At 40.7% G+C, this 17281-nt stretch overlaps 1 protein-coding gene across 2 annotated transcripts in view; it reads left to right on the top strand.

Moving 5' to 3' along the window:
- The window catches only part of GNA12 (G protein subunit alpha 12), a 45398-nt gene that overhangs the window by 13841 nt on the left and 14276 nt on the right, over positions 1 to 17281 (top strand). The gene's annotated exons all lie outside the window — the stretch shown is intronic.

The raw sequence follows: 17281 nt of genomic DNA, 5'->3' as shown, positions 1-17281 counted from the left end.
TTGATACTGGCAAACTGTTCCTGCATGCAGATCTTTTGAAGTGAATGCAACACCCATTCCGGCTGCTGCTCTTTGACTGTTTCTTTTCATCCTGACGTCTGCAAGTGAAACTTGGATAAGCCACTGAAAGATGACAGTGAGCTTAAAAATGTGCTATCTTCCTTGCTTTCTTGTTAGTAGGTTTTCATGCTCTTGTGCCAAAATAGCTGCACTTCTGGTATGGAATATGTTTCTGACAGCTGTTCGTAATCCACTAGTTTTTCTTCCTATGTACAAGTTGGAGGTGCTTTTATTCTCTCTCCTTCTCTGTTCAGTGAAACAAGGTACTGATCAATGCAGCCTAGCACCACGGTTCCCATATGAAATGGTGTGATAGCCTAATTGTTCTAATTAATTTATCTTTATGATTTTAACGTATTAATTATGCTTTAGTCTGCAGGTAGAATTCTTTGGTTTGGGTGTTCTGTCTCTAAACTTCATTCAGCTTTTCTTAAGGGGGGAAAAAAAACCAGCAGGCAGTTAAAGGTGAAATTCTTCATGGCCAGATAAGTTATCAAAGTTTAATTAAAGGACTTAGGTAGAGGTTAGAAAATGGCTTTGTATAGTCTCCCTTAGACTCTTACAAAGGAACTCGATATAGCTATAGAAAAACTAGAGAAATTCAGCAGTGAAGTTCTCGTCGCTTGTTTCCTTGTGCTGCTCCTCTGCGTGGATTCTCTAGTGTCTAATACTGTAATTAAACTCGTGTTGCAGCCTTTACGTACTCATCTGTCTCCACTAATAAATGCCTACTTGAGTCGTCTTGTTGCACCTTTGAAATCTGTCTCTGAAGTATCTTGAGACTGGTAACTGGCTAAAGAGTAAATAAAATGACTAAGTAAAATTGCCACGGGATGATTGTATAAAATCTCATTTCCTTAGGCTAAAAATGTAATGATTTCTGTGTTACAGTGTTGGGGATGGGGGGAGGATGTGCAGGGGGGAGAGACGATAGATCAGTTGATTCATAATTCCTGGTGTCTGTAGACACAGACTAAGACTTTGCTGTTCTAAACACTGTTCAAACGTGGAATAAAAGGATGGTTCATGCCACAGGGAACTTGAATTTAACATGAGACAACTACTAAGAGAATCCAGTATAATAAACAATAATTGCATCAACAGCCTGTTAAGAATATTTTTTTTTCCTGGGAAATGCTATGATCAAGCATGGGTTTTGTTTTTAAGGGAGATTCAGATTGGGATCATGTGGGAGGTTCATTCCTGTACTGGTTAACAATAAAATTGCATCAAACTGGAAAAAAGGAATCCAGTTTGTTGAATAAGTAGCATTCCAGGACTAGTAGGCCTACCTCTGCATTCTCGGGCTTTGAGGATTAAACAGGAAATACCAAAAAATAAAAAAACCCCACAAAAGCCAAGCATACAGGCATGCCAGCGATCGTTTAATATGCTGTCATCTTCGACATCATGGTATATTTCTATCGTGAATCTCTTTGGATGGCATTCATGTAACCCCTTTAATGTTACAGGGGCAATTGGAACTGCTGCAGGCACCAGAGCTGTGAACTGGTCCCTAGTGCAACAAAATAGTGTATTACAGAAATTCTGTGTAGCTCAGTCCGGCTGCGTGCATCTGCAGCACGAAGAACTCGAAAATCCTGGGTGCTGTTATTTTACTGTGCACACTGCATCACCAGGAGTTTATGCAGTACCTCAATTGTAAATAAAAAGCACTTGCTGCAAAAGAGTTTTTTAAATGTACTAAGTTGTTCTCAAGGATACAAATGCTGCTTCTGGTTTGGTCACAAAACCAGTTATTGATACCTTAACTTGAACAAGTTTCCACGCCTTGCGCTAGGTTCAGCAGAAGCCTGATTCCCTGAGTACATGGGGATTAGCAGCAGTAAAATTTCTTTTTAAAAAAAAAATTTAAAAAATGTGTAACTGCACAACTTTTTAAAGAAAGCAGGTGGTTTAAGGAGATGCCTTATTTATACTTGCATATGATATGTATAAACCCATACCTTAATTTAGTTTAAACGCTTGCTGGATATAGACTTGTGTAAATAAATAGAAGCCAGATATAGTGGACTCGGAGAAAATAAATCTTTTCTGAATGGATTTTAACTAAGGCTAAGGAAAACCTCTGCATCAGCACTCCCTTTCTTATTTAGTGTAAGCGAGCTGTTAAATGGAGTATACTTTAGAGAGAGAGAAGAGAGAGAACTGAATTTATTGTCTTTATAGTAGTCTTAAAATCATCACCAAAATCTTGAAGCTTTACATTACTATGATTTTTGATAATGACCTTGCTCAGCACTGGCATTTTCTTCACCCTGATCTTACAGGCAACTGAACATCAGCTCTTTTCTTTTTTTTATTATTATTTTGGCTTCTAAGCCATAGGGTTATATTGGTCTGCTTTTGAACTCTCCATATTTCTCCAGGAAGTTGTGTGACTTTGTTTAAAAACAAAGAGTGAAAACATGTTGGTTGGTTAACTAGAGCTGAAATTTGCAGCGTACAGGTGTCTTCCTCTGGTCTGTAAGGCTGGCTGTAATGACTGACTCAGCAGTAGTGAACTTGTTGAAAGAAAATGGCTCTGACCATAACCTCGCGCAATCTGAAAGCTGCTTCTCTGGGACCACGGAAGCTGCCTCTGGGCATTTGAGTGTTTTTCTGCTTCATATTCAGTGCCTGGAACTGCTGGCTGTAAATCCCTGTCTGGGTCTTTGAGCCTTTCAGAAGTGAGTGGGTGGATTCTACAATAGCTGGGTGCTTTTTTGCGTGGTGTTTTTTGTTTTTTTTTTTTCCCTTCACCGTCGTTCTTAAAGCAGACGAACCAATTTCACTTTCTTTTCACAAACATCAGCCTCTCGCTCTTCCCCCACCCCAGCCTGTCCCCACCGACCCAAGTTCCTCTGTTCCTTGTATGTGAGCCAAGTAGATTGGGGACAAAAGCTTCATTGTATGTTTGGTTACATTGTCACGTCTGTGTCCTCGTTTTTTAACCACTAGGATAGGAATTCCTTTGTAATCAGTATGTGATTATTCTTTCTTCTCCCTTGCCCTCATTATCCCACCCCGTTTTCTGTCTGTATGGTCGAAAGGAATACATTTATCATGTGTCGGAAAATGTCCTGTAACATTTGTTCTTTTGGGGTTGCCCATGGTAGTTTTGGGCAACTGGATGTTAATTCTTCGTTGCCAGCAGGTGGAGACAAATTCTATTTTGAATGGCTTTCTCGGAGAAAGGACCTTGGGATTTCAGTTATGAGTTAGCTCAAAGGGTGGAAGCTTCTTCAGTTTGAGCCTAATAACCAGTATGTAGGTGTACTTGGGAGTTCAGGTGCATGTATAATAATCTGCGAGCTTTTTTGGCACCCATAAATGATGTTTCTTTTTATGTCATAAATCACGGAGATTAAGGCCAACATAAGAATTGCTTTGGTCAAGTGGGTTTTGTGTTGGGTTTTTTTTCTTCCTCCCAGGTCTCTAGATGGGAAAATGCGAGAAGCCGTTCACTCCTGGTTTAATGTGTCCAGAACAAACATAAAATCTAAAGTGAGGTTAGCTACTTTTCATGACTTCTTGCAGCTTGGCATGCTTCGTGTCATTGTGGGTAAAGATGGGACAAATAGGGCTTGTCGGGCAAGAAAATTACACTTTTGTCTTGGTCAGAACAGATGTATATTGTGCGCTAGCGCTGCTACAGAGCTTAAGCTAACAAGGAGCGGATCTGCAGAGCTGTCATCTGGCTTCATCAATCCTTAAAGCAAAATTGACATTGTTTTATCAGATTGGGTTTTTAAATGTGCACACTGTTTTGGTTTTGTGTTGTTTTTTTTTTTTTAATCTCTATCCTAACTACTCTTAGTCAAAGCAACATCTTTATTTGAATGATTCTTACTGCTTCCCTTCAAAGTACTGAGCCTCTCTGGCCTGGGACTATGGATTTCAACAGCTCCTGGCCTTCTGTGCTGCAAGTCATATTCTTGTCTCTTCAGTATTGATGGAGTTATTTATTTTGAACTCCAAAGCCTTTTTGCAGTGATGGCAGTTGTGCTGAGTTATTCACGTGCAGCCAGACTGGCTTCAGAGTTGTGTTTACAGATACCCACCCTTCATACAGAAGAGTATGTCCATCCAAGGAGGCTGCAAAATTTAATTTATTCAATTATTCTCAATACACGGAATATCTTAATGATCCACCACTAGAATATAAATTTAAATGTCATTGTTCTTACTGATGTATTATTGTTATTGGTGTTCACTGCACTGTTGAAAGAATTTCTAATGTTTAATAGCTCCTTTAAAAAAAAAATAAGAAAAAATGTCAGCATTAATGGGAAGTAGTGGTTCCTGGGAGGGAAGTAAGGGGCCTGCAAATATAGACAAAAACTTACTACTGTGTCCATAGCTATTTTTAGATCTCTGCACAGGGAATTGTATGGAACACTTCCAGTAATACTTCAAATACTAAGAGCCTCTGAAGCCTTGGATGTGGGAAGACTCTGGAAAATGTTTTAAAGACTGACTGTTTCTTTTATATCGATTCACCATTCTCTGGGTGTTTTGAGGTGTGGGAGTTTGGGGGATATTTGTAATGAGACACAAGTCACTCCCCTATGAATTAACTGGGTTTTTTCCCTCTAAGCAGACACTTGAAATAACTCAAAGTGGTTAAATTATGCCTGCCAGAACAGATAGTGGGCCGGAAATTTTACGTACTGAACAGCCTGCTCCTGTATAGCTTAGTACAGCTTTGTTGCTGTGTTCTCCTTAGGCAAGGAGCTGGTGGCTTCAAAGCCTCGTAGGCAGCCAGCTGTGTGTTTTGGGCATTATGGAGGTGAGGCATTACTCATTTCCACTAGTTCTTGGTACAGGGTGGACAAGCAAGCTGTTGCTGAAATGGCTTTACTTTGGTACAGAAATACTAGGCATGGCAGCACTGTGAGATGATCAGGAGTTAGGCTGGTACCAGCTGCCGTAGGATACGGAGGTTGTGTGGCAGCAGTTGCCTACCTCTATAAGCCAAGTGAGTTGAGAGGCTGGGCAGCAAAGCAGAGTTCTGACTTCACGTGAGGAGTGAGTGACTTTTGAAGCAACACGTTAAATCTACAGGAGTAGGCTCTATTTTGTCAGAGTTCTTCAGTGCACTTTAATAGAGATTTCTTGAATTCATAAGTGAAAAGTTTCAAACTGATCATTTGTCTTTAAGATGCAGAGTAGAGTTAGCCTTAAATGCCTATTTCTAAGCGTTTTACTCTTCTTTCATCATATATGCCATGGCATTGCAATGCAGCAGCGTTTGTGCCTGGGTTTGACATAATGCACTTGCTGATGCACTTCTTGAGGAAATACCGAGTGTCAAATCAGCTCCAGCTTATACAATTGGCCATGACACAAAAATGAGTCTTTCATACTCAAACAGTAGTTTGCAAAAAGAGCTTACACAAGAGGCTGTGAATGTTGCTTATTCTGTAAGGATGATTTTATTATTATTTTTTCCCAGAGCCATGGAACTCCCCTATTTCATCAGTGAAATCCACTGGGGCTTGACCAGTGCTGGTGAGATGTACAAAGCAAATAGCCACACTGTTCACAGTGCCAGCATGGGAAATCTTGTTACCATTTAATGCACCTAATTGGAACTAGGCTGTGACTCTGCCAAATTACTTTGGAGCTTTGCTTGGGTATTTTTAGTTTGCAGAACTCCTGTGAAACTAAATGATTGCTGGAGAAGTTACGTGGATTTTTCTTTTCTAGATCTGGATGGGACATACCACTCTGACCCAGAACATTTTTTTTTTTAAAAAAAAAAAAAACAGTGGATTTGTAGAGCCTTGGTATTTTGTAATTACACGGTGTTAATGCTGTAAGTAAAGTACATCTGTATCTAACAATGTTACATGAAATTTTATTTCTTTAAAAGAGAATTGTGAAGCTGTGGATGGTAAATGGGCCTGTTGGAATTTAGCTATTACACTTAAGGAAGAATGGTGTTATATAACCTAAGCCTTCCCTTAAATTTGCCACTTGTTTGTTGTTATAAAGATAATAGCAATAGCCTATTATAATCTGATTATTTTTTTATGTTAGAATTCCGAAACAGTGGTTTAATCTGACATAAGATGTTGTATTATCTTAAAAGATTGTTAACTTGTGGGCTTTATCTGTGTGGCTTGAATAACATCCTGCCCTGGACTCATACAGTGGGGTGAGTTACAGAGACGTTTCTCTTTGGTTAGATACCGAAGCAAGGCTTTCTGCCAGTATTGTAGCAATTAAGTGCAAAAGGTCCAGATTAGAACTCTTAGTTCCAGTTCTGTCCTCTAATCCCAAGACCTCAAAACTTTATGGTCAAGTTATAGGGTTTGACTCATCTTTTTACAGCAGACAAAGTTTAATTGCTTGTTGGAGTATAATACTGCAGAGCATTGTGGCTGGTCTGTAGTAGGAAGGATTAGCAGTTGGAGTCCCTGGCTTCTAATCCTGTTTCTAAAACCAAATAGGAAAATTTTTTTCAGATCAAAGTCTCAAGAAAGAACTCCCAAACAAAAGTGGCATTTTGTTAAAGGAGGTGAGACTTACTGAGTTATAGTTTGGGTTTTATTAAAAATTGAAAGGTACCATAAAGCAAAATGCAGCTGGAAACCTTTGCACAAAATTCTGTGGATATTGGGTAATGCTGTGTAGTTTGTCACTTTGCATCTACAGAAGTTAAATGCTCAGTCTCCTATTATATTTGCAGTAGTCTAAAAGTAAATGTTTAAATGAGATATGTTAATGGACCTGCTGCCACCACCAGAACTCCTTGAGCTGCGTGGTGTTTGGCTGTACCAGCACCAGTGTGTCTTGACAGTCACTGAGGCTGAAATTCAGGACTTAACTGGAGCAGGAGGCAGCGCCGAGGACACCTTCATACCACGTTGTCCGTCACACCAAGGAGAGCTTCACTGAGTAATCTCAGTTTTGCTTTTAAGTGCCACTGAGCAAGAGGTGAGAAGAACTTGCATTTAAAGTAGGCTGGATTCAAAACCATTTAGAGAATCAAAAGTCATAAATCATTCTATGCTGCAAATCATTCTGAATTCTACCAAAATCCACTTGTGCACTGTCTCGTCTCGGTAAGAGATGGGATTCTCTGAAGCAGAACCATCCATAGAAAGCTGTGTGATGGGTGAAGTGGATATTAGCTGTTCTTAAATACTTTCTGCTATTGCAGAGAAATAACGAGAACCAGAAAAAGTCCTGAATTATGCCCTTTTCAAAACAGTGCAAATGGAAAAGTGTTAGAGAACAGCAATCTGTTTCAGTACCTACCTGAAGTCTCAACCGAGGATTAAAGCCCTCGGTACTAAATGCTCTGTGGAAAAATAAAAGGATTCCTGCCATGAATTGCTCCTGGCCTTAGATTATGACAAAATGCAACAGCTGGATGAAATGTAGCCTGCATGGAATTGGGAGGATAAGTTGGAAAGTAACGAGCAGATCATACATAATAAATAAGTGGATAACAAGAAATTGATATGCCTACCATATGGGGACTAAGACGGATGCTGAATAAAAAGGGCTGTGCTACTGGCTGTTCTGGTACTCTGTAGAGTGAATTCCCAGCACTCTACAATTTTTCCTTTTTTAATTTTTTTTATTTGAAGATCAAAAACTCATGGCAAAATCTCCTCTAAAGTCTGTAGAGCATACAGTGCATTAATACACTTCATTAGTGCCCAGCTGTCTGTGGATAGCAAAAGGTTGAAATTCAGACTTTGTGTGGTCCTACTTTTTAACTTTTAGGTTCTTGGAGGTAGATTAAAAAGCCTTGTATTTTTACGGTACTGTGTAAGGCTGCCTGTAGGAGTTTTTGCTTTTGGCCCTTAGATGCCCATAAATCTTGACTGTATTTTTGGTGTGGTTAAGGTGAATGAGAGAAACAAATTCATAGATAGAGCTCCCATGTTGAAAATTCATTAGGAGAATTTGCATCTGGCCTAATGATTGCCATTTTTCTAGTTAAAAGATTTCTTTTACTTGGGTATTTTTATTGAGAACGAACTTTTTTGTCTTTATCTCTTAGTATTTGAGCCTATTAGAGACCTGGAAGTCCCAAAAGACTTACAGAATAAACACTGTACTCATCCTTGCCTCTCTCTGTATGCGTGTGGTAGCGGTTATGATTTGATGTCTTAACTTCAGCAATAGCACTAAAACACAAAATCTAATGTTCTTAGACTGGAAAAAGTCCTTTCGGCTCCCAACTCTTGAGAATAAATGCCACCCTGCTTCTGGAAAGAAGCTTTAATTTTATTATGCATTAAATAATTAGAAAAAATACTCAGTATGTCTGTCTTTGCAGAGTTGTTGTTCTAAGCCCTAATTAGTGCTACTCTAAATCTTGCAGGACTGTATTGAATATAAGGATTTGTTCAGAGCAAGTACAGCTGTAATTAATCTTTGCATTCCCATCAAGAAATGCTGGCACATGCTGTGAGAAACAAGGAAGGAAACTTTCAGTTCAGGCTGTCTGAGCCAGTACCCAACTGCAGCAAAAAACCACTGGAGTAATCTCTTTATCCCTCTCTGGTGCGCAGGAAGGTTCTGGGCAGAGACAGATCTAACCCACTGAGCAGCCTTTAGCTTTTGATTATGCTGTTTGCTTTCCATGTTCAGAAAGTTTCTAATGGATCTCAGTAATTCAAGAGACTTCAAAATTGGCAAGTAGTATCTCAGTAGAGATTCCCAGTCATGAGACTGTGTTCCAGAAATCTGAGCAAGTTAAGCACATTTAAACGTGTGCCGTTTGCATGACTAAGGGAGTCCAATAAATAGTTCCTACTGAAATTTGTTGAAAGCAGGAGAGATCTCATATCTTAAATAATTAACATATGCAGAGGTTAAAACTGTGGTAGCATGTGAGGTAGCATGCAACAAAATACCTGCGTTATGCAGAGACATTTGTTAATATTTATCTGTTTACACTGAAGTCTAAAAACAATCAAAGAATATTGTTTCTGATGGAAGGGCTCCGCTTGTCAGAATGATTTCAACCCATCAGTCTCAAAGACACAGCTCAAATGGAGACCGTTCTAATTGTATTCCTGCGATACGGGTTCTCAAAGGTTTTGGTGTATTGTACCTGTGTGTGCTACTTCAAGGTCCAGCAAGGACTGGCTTAGCTGTGTAAAAGAAAATAGAGGGCTCCTGCTACTTGCTGTGTGCTATATTAGCAGTTTTCTGACCCTATGGCTGGTTTCAGGAAATTAGGCCAAAAAAGAAACAGGCACTGGAAAAGAAGAGGTGAATGTTTTTAAGCCCATCTCCCCGATACGGCTCACTGCTCAGGAGAGCGGTGCTGACCATGCACTTCACAACGCTCCAGTTGTACAAGTCAGCCTGTTGCACCTCATTTACATGTTCTCTGTAGTAATTCAGCTTTTTAATATCGGTGCTGGACCTTGCCCTCTAGAATGGGGACAGCAAACAAGGGAGAGCTCGGTGTCTTTCAAAATTCTCTATAATGTTCCCTCGAGGAAGAACAGTAAGAAGTTAAGGCTTGGATTTTTCAAAGGGGCCACTGAATTTAATAGGATAATGGGTAATGAATGCTTGCAAGCTTTCCTGAATATCCTAGTTTCTAGTAAGCTCTGGAGGATCAAGAACAAGTAATGAGCACAGATGAATAAATGAGCAAAACATGAAAAACTAGGTCTGTTTTTATGAGGAATTCTTACTGGCATATCTTCTGGATTTTTATACTGAAGGGAACAGATATTCGAAGTTGTTCTTGACTTGTCACAATGACAGTGACTTATGTTTAATGAGTGTATGTCCTTTAAAAGACAGGACCAGGCAGAAAGCTGAGAAGGGAAATGCAGGTAGGATCATTAGGTAGCAATAACTCGCTCAGTTGACTATGTTGTATTCTTTCCAGCTATTCAAATCTTGCTCCTTTTGCTATGACTTCTTGAAAAGATGGTAATTTTCTTTAACATCCTTTTCTTCTGTTATCTTCCAGTGCTCCTGCTGTCTCCCTAACAAGCCTGCTCTACCTTAAAACATTAAGTGTTTTACGCAACGTGTCGTGCAGGGATAGAGCTTAACTTGGGCCATAGCTCTGGGATAGCGTAATCCCGGTGAGCAATAGGAAATGGTGGTTTGGGGAGTTCTGCTTTGCACTGTGCTCTTGCTTATGTTGGCATGAGTGGTTCTTGGAAGCTCTGCTGTAAATTGGGAAGCTCGTTGGGGTTAAGGAACAAGCGGCTGGCATCACAAGTGATCACGAGTCACCTTAACCTGGTGGTTGCCAAGGAATGATGGTAGTGTCATTATCTTGCTGAGCCTTCATCCAAGCAACGGTTCCTTTCCTCCATAAATATTTCTTAATGCTAAAATAAGATGGCTGTACCTCGAGGATGCTGTTTAGTTTTTAAAATGTTTGTGTTCCAAGTTATCAGAGTATAAAATCATGGAATAGTTTGGGTCGAAAGGGATCTTTAATGGCCATCTAGTCCAACCCCCCTGCCATGAGCAGGGACATGTTCACTAGAGCAGGCCGCTGAGAGCCCCATCCAACCTGACCTTGGATGTTTCCAGGGATGTCTGAAGTGTTTGCACAGTATTCAAAGTGAAGGCTTCATTTCACGGGTACCGAGTGTAGAGGAGGTTGTTAGCAGAGGGAGGGAAGAAACACAGTATTTGACTTTTTGAGTTCATGTGAAAAGGTAACTGTGATAACGGAGGTTTTCATTCATAGATTACTTCAGGTTGCATCTGAACATGATACTCCTCCAGAAAATGTCTGGAGGCCCCATACTGCCGCGAACTGACCAGCTGATAATTGAACACTAATGGAAGGAGCAGAGCTGTTGTCTTCTCCAAGGAGAAGAGTAAGGTTAGCTCAAGGCTCTGCTGCTTTTTCTGAACCTGCAGTAGCTGGGAAGGCTTTCCATTACAAAGGCAGCGTGGCCTCCACCTCCTCCTTAGTTTGCAGCTATACTTAAAGCGGCTCTGTGGAATAAACCTATTTTGCTCTAGTATTGATTTAGGATTTGGGGGAGGGGAGGAAAATGTCTTGGAAACATCATGCAAGATTTTCTGTTTGAGAGAGTGGAAAACATGTTGCTCTGAGAAGTAATTTATTGACACCTTTCAAATGTCTCCTCTGTATACAACACAGATCCCTGCAGTGCAGACTGTGGCAGACTTGTGCTTCACTTGGCTTTCCTCCTGAACAAACTCTTGCTGTTTGTCCTTAGAAGGTCCGCTCCCCACCCCGCCCCCAAACCCTCTTAATGTGACTTGCTTTCCTTGATATTCACTTAATTTTACTTCGGAAAACTCAGTAAAGTCTCAGACTGAAAAAATAGTGGTTTATTGATGGAACTCTTTCCCGTTTAATTCCGTCTCTGAATTATGTATATTTAAGACTTTGATGCATCCAGTTTCAGTCTGATGAGAGTACAGCACTGAATCCGTGATGATGTGAGATGTGGGCAGGAGGCAACCTCCTACTATATCCTCTCTTTCTGGCTTCTTTCTCCCAGTCCAGCACATGCGTTCTAGGTTGCAGGGAGTTCAGATGGCAGTCTGCATGGCTGGGCTGTTTCCCCCTCTGCAGTTCAGAAGGATGTGACTGGGGCTTTAATTAGGATAATTTTTTGTAATAGCCTGGTTTGCTCAACAGCTTGTAGAAGTTTGTTAAACCCAATTCAGCTTCTACTGTGGTTTGATTTATTTACATGTGGAGATGAGGCCGTAAGGATGGAAGCTGAGTCACTTATTTCAAATCGCTGATTTCATGTTTAGATTTGTTTTCAGATGTCTATAGTACTTAATTTGTACCTAGCAGATGCATGTGAGGGTGAATAAAAATAAAGGTTTCAATTTGATACAAGATGTCAGCATTACTTGTGGGCTTTTTTTCTCCATAGTAAGTCTTTTCCAGTAAGCCTGGTCTTCAAGACAGCAGCTTTGTAATGATGGAGGGCTGTCTCAAAGGGCTCAGCTGTAGATGCACATGGAAATAGGATGGAGTTGCCCATTAATACTGCTGCTGTTCATGCAGTTCCCAACCCCGTCTCACCTTGTGAGTCTTTGCTCTGGGATGTTTCATCATGTAGTGAATCACTACCTGAACAGCTTTAATTTTCAGCTCAGGTAAATCTATTCCAATTTTGGTTTCATAACATGTAGGTTGGGTGCTAGGATGGATTGAAGTGAAAAATGCAGGAAAAGCAGTCCTGAATGTTTTGAAAGAGAACAAATTCTGAAATGAAATAAAAAGAAAAGTAGATTACTTGAAATCTTCATGCTAAAGTATCAATAGTGCTAGGGCTTAAATGTAAATTTGGAAGAACTTCCCTTCTCCTCATGCCAAAACAGTCTTCAGTAGAGGAGGCGGTATTTGGAATAATTGATATGTTGTGACCCTATGTGAATGAATAAAAAGCGTTTTGAGGTAATTATTATAGTTTATATCACAGAGGAAACTTGACTTGGTTGTGAATGGAAACTGAGGTTTATTTAAGATCATTGAAGGTTGTTTGAGGTTCTCTATCACTCGTCTGCTGGAGTCGACATGTGGTGGTGTCACTGGTGGTGGAGCAGGAGAGATGGGATTATAGGGAGGGCAGTCACTTCTGGGGTGAAACCCTCTCCCATGGACCCAAAGTACGGCTGGGAACTAATGAAATAAATGGGTTTGGCTTATGACATGAGACAACTTGATCACTAGTCATCTAAGGGATTTACAGGTGCATGTAAAGGTCAGGCTTTGTGGAAGGTGACACCAATCTCGGTGGAAGTGGGTGAACGTGAGCTGTTGAGTAACTTCTCAGGGCTGAGAGCAAGTGAAATTCCACTGATCGGAGAAGTCACTGGGAAAGCGAGCACAGTGACAGCTGGCAGAAACAGCACTCCTCGTAGTTCAGAGTTGGTCAGTCTCAGAATTAGCAAATACCAAGCTATTATTGAAAAAGTAGTAGTTTTTTGCTTCTAGGGCAAATGATTTTTGAAAATCAGGCACTGAAACTGGCTTGAGGAATCCCTCAGACTTGCGAGCCTTGTGTTCTCTGTCCCTGAGCCTGCTGAGTGCCGAGGTAACGGACAGGGTGAAAAGCTTCAGACTAATGTAAGCAAGATAGAATTTATGGGGTTTTTTTCTGCACTCTGCTGCCTACACGCTTGGTTTTATAGGAATCAAACTATAATAGCGCACCTGAATGCAACTAAGACTTAACTTGAATTTTAGCCCGGTCTGATTTCCACCTAGAACCGCATTTGCAGATACCGAGCAGCTTTATGAATCTTGCAAGACCATCATTTTGGTCTGCATCACATCTAAAGATGTCTTGGTTGTATCCATACAGGCGAAATAAGAAAATCTTTTTGAAAACAAAATTGTAAATGGATGTGAGGGGTAAGTGACTCTTTCCAACCCTTATAGACACTTTTTAACAACGGGCATAGACAAATTTCAGTGAAACATGTCTGAGCTGATCTTTCCACAGAAAGCAGAGCATTAGGGCACTCTGAAACATGCTTTGGTGTAGAAGTGGAGAAGGAAGCATCGTTCTGGGAGATACTCAAGGTTATGCCTGTTGTAAACGCATTCAAGTTACTAAGCTTTCCAGCTGGCCACCTGCCATGGAAAAGTCCAAGCTCAACATTCTCTCATGGCTGGCGTTAGCTGTTTTTTCAGCCCACGAGATCTAAGATATTTATTTCCCATCCCTTGATCTGATAAGATTTGAAGGGGAAACTCACTGGGTAAACTTGTGACTTAGTCTTGATCAGATAGCCAGCACTGCTGACTAGATTAATTCACAAGGTAATATTATTATTATTTATTTTGTCAATGTCTGTTGTAGTTCTGCAGCTGCCTTCTGTAAACAAAGCAAGTTTCAGGTTTGCATACTGAGCTGCTGGACACAAAGCAGGGGACTAAGGTCACATAATAACGTGATTGTGCATCATTCCTGGTGATTTGTGAAAACATCCAGTTGCTTCTAAATACCGATGGGTTAGTTGGAAATGCCCGGTTTTGCACAGCAGCTGCCCGCTGAGAATAAATGGGATAATTTGTTAGTGCTTGGCCAGGGTCTTGGATCCATCCTTCCATTTACAGCTCGGGTCTTTCTTTTAACTGTGGCAGAATTGCTGCTTTCAGTCGCTTCTCCTGTGCGTTTGAGCCGGCTGTGCTTGGAATGAGAAGTTGAGCTGGCGTGTGTTCGTTCAGCTTCACGGAGAACCTCCGGTGCCTGAGATGAAAGGGCTCTGGCAGCGGCTCCAGACAATGTGTGCGCTTAGGCAGTTGGCAGGGAAACAGGAAGGAATCCTTTCATGGGATGCTTACGACTAGGTCTGTCGTCCACTCGTGCCAGGGGGAGTGTGTGTGAGCTGGGCACACTGCTGATGTCGGATACAGTAATCAGACTTTTTTTTGGTGTTTTTTTAAACATAATTGTGACTTTTCTACATGATTTGGGTATATAGCCCCTTGCATCTACTCCGTAAACCTTGCTAGCTGGTAGTCAGTGAGGACTGGGAGATGCTAAATCACTGTAGATAATACGCAAGTCTATCTGGTTAAGGTTTTTTCTAGATTTTTTTTTTTTAAAAAGCAATAGTTTAACCCATTTGTATTGCACTGTGCGTCTTTGTTTTGTCTGTGGCCAGTACTGTTTTCTCTGCTGTTTCCACCTGCTTTTCTTCCCATCATTGCAAATCTGTGAAACAGCAATAGCGCTGATGAAGAGACAGTGAGTAGGAGTAAAATCAAAATGATAGGGACTCTTGTTGCTGCTTCTTGCGGCTCGTAGTGTAGGATGAACCTGCCTTGGTCTGTTAACAGAAAGTTCCTTTCCTCCTTGAGGCACTGTTGCTGGTGTGCTTATTTGAGACAAACGGACAGAACTGTTAACGTAGTATGAAGAGTAATTTCTCATCTACATCCTGTTGATGTAGAAACACCTAGAATTTCAGGAAAATATGTAACTTTTTTTTTTCTTTCCCCCCCCCGCCCTTCAGTACTTTCAGAAAGTGTTGCTGTGTCTAATTGCTGGGAAAAGCTGACACGGGTAGAAGTTGCCCTTCCCCACAAGAACTCTGTTCCTGTTAAGAGTGTTTCTTAGCCATAAGGCTAAAATTTCACTCGGTCACAGGGATTTACAATTCTTATCACTGATGTGGGAGCTCAGATAAGCGTGGGGAAAATTAAATTAATTTTTTTTAGGGGAAAATTTAAATAAATATTCATTGCCTGGTTTTTTTATCCATGTGCCGTAAAGCATATGGTTTGGCCAGTGCGTCATGTAGGATGAGTTTACAGGAAGCCATCCTGATTTGGACACCAGATTTTTACCTTGCCTGTTTGTACTGAGCTGACAAATAATGAATTTTTAAAATATTTTCAAACTTGAACAGCTGATACCTACACTGTATGACTAGGCAGTAGAAAGAAGAGGTGTTTTTTAGAGGAAGCTTGGAACCAAAGGGTACTTTTTTTTTTTTGTAGTTGGTATGTTTGTAGGGTACAGATAGCAGCAGCTTGGATAAGCACTGGAGCCGCTGGATGGGAGCCAGCAGCTCAGTCTCCCGTTAAGGAGGAAGTTAAATAACGTTGGAGAGATTTGATAGTTAGAATTCTGTATGGCTTAAATGAGGAGAAGTGGTTAGTCTCTGCCTTGGAACTGGTGATTGAATGAAAAATTAATGTTTGACTTGTGTCAATAAATTTCAGTGCCCAGACAGGATGTAGTGTATCTGTAGAACAGAATTACAGTGTAGAATGGGCAGCAGCATTTCAGGGCGATTTTTTTTTTTATTTTTTTTTTTTACTTCAGCATCCTTCTGAGTGAATTCTTAACAAGCACAGACTTGCTTATCTCCTTGGAAAATAATGCTTAATTCATCAGCTGTCACAGAGAAGAGAACACGCTTTATGCTGTAGTAAATCCATGCCCTGTTGCCAGTGAGGCTGAATAGAAGCGCAGATTTAGAAGTTATTTGTTGGAAGAGCCTCAGGTTTGGGGAAAGGGATTGTTTGTTTACAGTTGCTCCTCATAAGAGTTTTAACCCTGGGTCTCTGGGGTTTGTAAAGGACTGCGGTTTCCCTTGGTGCAGAAGGGAACAGAAGACAAGCAGAAAATAAGGTGCAGAAACAGGAGCTGTGTCTCCGTGCTCGCTTCCAAAGGATACACAGGTCATGGTGGCAGGACGATAACCTGCTTGTGGTGTCCACAGGGTCTCACTATGAAAAGCGTTTCCCGTGTCTCTTTGCTGGTGAGGCCCTCATCTCAGTACCCCAAACTCTGGCTGATCTAACAGAGTCTCCAACACTTTTAGATGCTTGTCTCCTAGGTATTTTATCCTACTTCTGTGCTCGTAGCCTTGCTCTTCCCTTGGGCCTCTGCTTTGGATATCTTGCTTTTATAAAACATCTTGGTAACTTTCACACTCCTTACAATCAACAGGTGATTAACATCCCAGGAAACACTGAACAAATGAGGCCTTGGTATTTGAAAAACAAAGATTTCACTTGCAAGTTAACATTGAAAGTTAGCACTGGCATTGCATCGCATCAGCCCTAATGGAATAGTCCCTTATATAAAGGCCAACTTCGGATGGAATTTTGTGTCGGTGCATTAAGTCCGTCCCATTCATGTATCTGACATCTCAGAGGTTAAAGGCTGGGAAATTCCCGAACTTTTCTGGGCTCTCCTGGATTTCCTCTGTATTTCTCAGTGCTTCTGCTGAATATTTTACAGCTCCTGAATGGAGAGTGGGATACAAACATGGCTGTTCTTTTTATTGGGATCACTGTTGTTTTCCCCTTGCAGATTCAGCCGCAGATTGTGGTGGTTACTTGCAGTATCCATTTCTCCGTGTGTTTTGCTGTATTTGTGGGAATCTAGTATTATGCGCTTCCTTGAAGTGTAACATTTCCTTCCTTTGTGGTTTAATTCATCATCTGGAACAAGCAAAGACTGACAGGTCTACCTTAAATTGTGCACTCTAAATTTAGCAGCTAGAGACAGAATGATCAGGAAGGGCTAAATTAATATTATGTCAAAAAGGCCTTGGGACAAGGAAAGGAAAAAAGCCAATTTGGAACAGAGGATCCCCTTTCAAGTCTTTTAGTTCAGAGCAGAATTTAGAGGAACTGCTTTTCAGAAGGAAAAGTTGAAAAAGAGCCTGTATTTTAGGGAACTGGACAATAGAATGTTTCACTATCATTTATGGTCTGACCAACTATCACTTTGAATAACTGACTGAG

This window comes from Numenius arquata, chromosome 14, assembly GCF_964106895.1.
Source record: "Numenius arquata chromosome 14, bNumArq3.hap1.1, whole genome shotgun sequence".
Classification (NCBI taxonomy): Eukaryota; Metazoa; Chordata; class Aves; order Charadriiformes; family Scolopacidae; genus Numenius; species Numenius arquata.
The sequence above is the reverse complement of the archived record's forward strand: the minus strand, read 5'-3'. Positions and strand labels throughout refer to the sequence as shown.